This window comes from Siphateles boraxobius, unplaced genomic scaffold, assembly GCF_051911475.1.
Source record: "Siphateles boraxobius isolate OS27281-9 unplaced genomic scaffold, OSU_SipBor_1 32, whole genome shotgun sequence".
Lineage (NCBI taxonomy): Eukaryota > Metazoa > Chordata > Actinopteri > Cypriniformes > Leuciscidae > Siphateles > Siphateles boraxobius.
In genome coordinates this window covers 1,249,279-1,255,278 of record NW_027508942.1, presented here as the reverse complement: position 1 = coordinate 1,255,278, position 6,000 = coordinate 1,249,279, and positions in this window count along the sequence as shown.

Below are 6,000 nucleotides of genomic sequence, written 5' to 3'. Positions count from 1 at the left end.
TAAAGCAACGTGTTGAAATGATTGGATAATTCGGGGTCAAGTTTGCCTAGCCTAACTGGAGAACACAAGATAAACAGTTAAAGATTGTGTTTTGATTTTCAGCGGTGTGCAGCAGCTGTGTGATATCGGTGATAAGTACTGTATTATATTCTTGTTTACAAAGCCAAGCTGTTCTTTAAATTAGTAAAGATTAATACTTCAGCCATGCTGGAAAACTATTGCTTTGTTTCCCATGGTGCCTGTTGATATTTCCCAAATGCAATGATATTCTTTTCATTTGTGTAACACTATGCAATAGAATTGTATTTACTTTCTCTGTGGGGCATCACCAGCAGCTCTGCAGGGAAATGGAAAGAAGTGGGGGGATAAACATATTTCTCATTTTCTCTTAACCACAGTCTAATTTGTTTGCATTGCTTCTTTTTTAGTTTTGGAGTTTTGTCACAATGATGGCTAGACACATGAATAGAGTGTTAAAAAGTTACAAGAGTTGGAAGAAGCCAAAGAAAACAGGCTTCTGATGCTTTGAGGTGATGGATCATACAGATTCTTGGCATTGGGAAGGGTGCGCTTTGTCCTGGTTATTAATCTGTGCTGTTTACATTTGGTGCAGTGAACCTTTCCAAAGAAAAGGTGCTTGTGCTGAAAAGTTATGATTGGATTTTGATGGTTTTTTATGTTTGTTTGTTTGTATTTGGCAGGGAGTGTTTAACATGAGATGATGATATGCACCAGAATTAACCAAATAAAAACACCGAACCCAAATTATGTTCCATTTGAATTTTGTCGCAAGTTTATTTTTATACTGACGGAATTCAATGCTAAAATATTTTCTTGTGCGATGCTGCTGCAAGACCCCTACTAAATCTACAGCGTGAAATACAACCAGCCAATGTAGTCTGACAGTGTAGTACACCTTGTATTAAAGTCCCTGTAAAGGCAATTCTAAAAAAAAATTCTAAACACATTATAAATGTTAGAAATGTATTGCTAAAACATATTGCAAACTGTGAAGTACTGAATTGTGGAGTTAGACCGTTAAACAGTTTTTCACCATTGCTGTGTCCGGATTTTTTGGGCGGGGCTAAACAGGGTCTTGATGATGCACTGTAGCCCATGAGCTCCTGGACACGCCCCTTCTTGATGACGCACTGGAGCCACTGAGGCTGGCCCCTCCCCTAATCGTGAGTTATTGTCAATACTATTAGTACTACAGCCTACAGTTTGCTAGCTAGCTATGCCTTCGTAACGGAAATGCGTACTAGCTGGATGCGATCACGTACAAAATAGATCTGTGTCCTTATTTAAATTTCCGAAAAACGATCGCATCAAGAAGAGGTGGATTAATTTTGTGAAGAGACATCTTGATGGAGAGCTGAGGTTCCCAGCGTTTGAGAGCAGAGACTACTGCTCATTTTCTCAAGATTTTGATAGCTTATTTTACGTACTTGCCGGCTTTTTTTATCATTCAAATTTGGCTGGGTGGCTAATAACACATTTTTCTGTAGTGTGACAAACTCAGAACACATACTTCATTTTGACTTTACAGGGACTTTAAGATGCGGATCACAAGTGGATGATATTAAATACAGGTGTAAACAGGGTCTAAAACGCTTTAAGCTTGTCCACTTTCGACCCCTTCCAGAGGTTGTCAAAAACATTAAACATTAGAGCAAGACATTGACGAATAAATAAACATCATATCACTATAGGCTCCGCCCACTGGCATTCAGTCATTTAACAGCTGACTCTTGCTACACTGGATGTGAGTGTCGCGTCAAAAGCAAATAGAACTCATTGTAATCACTGACGCTGTTTACACTAAAAATGCATGTTTTCCGCTTCAGTCTGCCGACAACAGGACAAATGGAACGTTCGTTTTGACGTGTTTAAACAGCTTGTTTATGTCTCTGTACAGATTTCAGAAGGATCAGAGTTTCAGGAGCAAGTGGATGGTTTATTTTTAATGGCGTCCTGGATCGCGTTGGATAATTATGTTTGTTCAGAAAATTTGACCACAGATTGTTTTGTAAATGAGGCACAGTCTAATGGAGTTCGCAAAAAAAAATTTGTTGAAAGATGTAGCAGCCGACTGTATTGAATCTGACAGGAGCTGTATCACAAACCATAAGCAAATGGTTTCATAATGCTTTGTCTGCAATGACGTTAGCCAATCATAACAGCAGCCGTTCACTGACCAGGCTTAAAGGAGCCGTCTTTAAAAACCTTATTAACATTATAAGTAAACCTCAAGGAACATCCATGTCATGACCCCTTTAAGGAACCGGAATCATTAAATTGTTTATTATTCAAAATCCATCCCATATCCATCATTCGAAATACCGAAGAGGAGACAATCTGATAGCTTTGTTTTGTAAATAAATTTTTTTTAATTGATCACATATTCGCATGGCTTTCACGTCACATTTTTGTCATTCTTGTCTCATGCAGGACAACAGAAGATCTTTGAACCCTTTGACCTTTGGTGCCATTTTAAGTTGGTAAATCAGTGCATGAATCAGACGAAGCAATCAACTCATGGATGCAAGGTTGGATGCCATTCTTGCATGACGAATATCCAGAGATTTGATATGATCATTTTCAGCCCACATCCTCTTTTCTAGATTAAAGACTGCATCACACAAAGTAAGATTGTCAGGCGATCTGATTTGTCTTGGCAGTGTTGAATGGACACAAAAGGGGCCAGCTCTTTGACCTCTGACCGTGTAATTAGCGAAATGCTTTTGGGAGAGGGCAGTCACACTGCCACTGCTAAATATAATCAATCAGCACCATACTTCATGCCTGAGAAGACTGGACTCCCTTTGTGTGAGTGCATTTTTGTAATTACTTCACAATTAACCAACATTTACAGCACTCTAAGGCTGTTTAAAATGGTGTGTATAGGAATCATTAATGCATATTTAAGTTTGAATGATGTGATCAGAGTTCTTTTGTGTTCTTTCATCCAATGGCTGGCTATAAGGAGTTTGGATGATCACATACCAGTTTATTTTCTTTGTAGTCACAGTGCATGCTAGTTTCAAATCGATTTTTTTTTTAAAGAAATTAATATATTTATTCAGAAAGGGTAAATCAAGTTGATCAAAAGCATCAGTAAAGATGTTTATAATCTTTCCAAATATTTATATTTCAAATAAATGCTGTTCTTTTGAACTTTCTATTCATCTTAGAATCCTAAATAAAAACTGTCAGGATTTACAATTTTAAGCAGCAATTGTTTTCAATATTAATAATAATGAGAAATGTTACTTGAGCAGGAAATCAGTATATTAGAATGATTTCTGAAGGATCATTTGACACTGAAGAGTGGAGTAATGAAACTGAAAATTCAGCTTTGGCATCACAGGAATAAATTACACTTTAAAATATATTAATATCAAAAACTGTTTTTTAAAATGGTAATAATATTTCACAATATTACCGTTTTTACTGCATTTGTATCACATAAATGCAGCCTTGGTGAGCATTAAAAATACGTACAGACTTCAAACTTTTGAACGGTAGTGAATAAATAAAATTATATTAAATTATTATGAGCATTTTTGAAAACTGTATAATAATTCCAGAAATTAGGCCATTTAATTTAAAGTGTAATTTATTCCTGTGCTGCAAAGCTGAATTTTCAGCATCATTATTATTGTATTACATATTACATATTACATATTATCAATGTTGAAAACAGTCACTGCTTAATATTTTTGTAGAAACCTGATGCATTTTATTTAGGATTCTTTGATGAATAGAAAGTTTAAAAAACAGCATTTATTTGAAATATTTTGTCTTTACTGCCATTTTTAATCAAATTAAAGTGTGCTTGCTGACTAAAAGTAGTAATGTCTTTGAACAGTATAGTGTAAATATGTATGGTTTTAGTTTAGGTAGTATTAAGTAACAGTTTGGATCATGTTGCGTTCTTTTGCTATCTGTCACTCTTTTATTTTTTGTGTCCATTCCCTCCTGAACCAAATCTGTTTTGTTTTCCTGTTTTTCGTGCAATTTCATGCCAGAATTTAAGTGTAACCATTGTAACCACATAAGACATATAATATCTTACTCATACAGGTCAACTAGAAGAGGATGGCTTTCCCTTTTGAGCGTGGGTTCTTCCCAAGGTTTATTTCATAGACTAAGGGGCTTTTCCCTGCCATGGTCAGACACTGACACGACTTTAGAACAATCTGTAATCTGAAGCTGAAGTACTGGCACCAAGCAGAACGTCCATAATAGCAGAAAACACTGTAGCCCTCTGTTCCATTGTATTATCTCAAGGATTTTAGGCAGGACAAATCTTCACAGTTAGAGGTCAACTTCTTTTTGCCATGGTGTTTGTATTCCTGGAGCTTCTCTCTTTGCCTAAGGCATCGCCCTGTAAGAGAGTTTTTGTACATGATGGAAAACAGTACAGTCTGATCCGCTTTCTGCATTCCAGTCAACCTACAACACGACATATTTGGAATGTCATTCATGGGCTCTCAAATACACTAAGGGACTCTCAAAAGACATTGGACTGTATTTTGTTCCATCCTCGTCATACGTATTAAATCCAATATGAAGCAGACAATGTTCCATTATTATTCTGGTCTGTTTGGGTGTACATGAACAATGATGTTTTATACAGTTTTGATGTGGTGAAGGGCAAACCAGCCAGTTATAATAGTTGTGGGCAGAAAAAGTCTCTTAATATAAAAAAAATGACCATCAAATATAAACCTTTTTTTAGATCCCACTTTATACTAAACGTCTTTAACTTATTATGTGCTAATATTTAAACTGATCATTTGATGCAATGCACTTATTGTAAATTGTACTCATATTTGAGAAATGACTAATTACAAGTTAATCTTTAAGAACACTCATTATTTAATAACACTGTTAAATGTAATATTAAGCAAATCTCAACCTGAATTGCCTATCCATTTCTCATATTGTACCAAACTGTTCCTAAATTCACTTGTAGCATTTAAAATGACGGATTTTGGTTTTTTAGTTTCTTTATTTTAATTTATTTAGACAAAATAGTATAGAGTGTTATATTATCTGCCATTTATCAGTTAATTCATGAAAACAATTATAATTATGACTTGGCTTTGTCTTAGGGACTGAACAATAAAAGATTGCATTGACATCAATAATGCACAGCAAGGAAAAGGTAGCAAAAAGGTGGATGTTTTGCATCATGCTGTGAACTGATAGAACAGAGCAAAGAATGCATAACACGCTACATTCCACAGAGGACACTAAACCCCATCAATATCGTCCTCTATCTCAGAGAGTTTGAGCAATAACATCTGCCGTTTACCCTGTCAAGTGTGCACTGCAGCAAAAGGCCATGATTTCTTCTTCAAACCCTCCATCGATTGACCAACAGCTGCCACTATTGAGAAAAATCGTTTCTATGAAATCAAGTGCTAGTGAAAACAGCGGAGGCCATTCATCAGAAGCAGGCCTGCTCTATTTGTTAGTGAGATTTTGCTTTCTGTGAATCAATGGTTTTTCTTTTTGAAGAGTGTGGAATTAGCGCAAATAAATCATGATCACTTAGTTAGGTCTGCTACAGAACAAAAAGTACTGTGTTTTCACTGGCTCGGACCCAGGTAGCAGCTTGTCGTCTTGTCCTAAAAAGCAAGAGTCTCTGTTTAATCGTAAAGCCGAGTAGATTGAGGGGAACACAAAACATAAGGAAGACTTGTTTGGAGGTCTGCGTGGAGATGGACCTTTAAATGGAATAATAGCAGAGCTCACTGTTTTTCAGCTCTTGTCACATTTTCTTTTTCATTTTTTTTTTTCCAAATGTGTATCACTTTGATGTAAAGTGGTTTTGCTCTAGCAAAGACAACTCTGAAATCTGTTTGTCAGTACTTGGCTGCAATCTGCAGATAATAGCCGGGGTCTGCTGGGCTCTTCGCAATGCCAATCACAGCCAGGCTCCTCCAGCTGGGAGAGAAAATGGTGGGTTTTTTTATGCATGACAAAAGG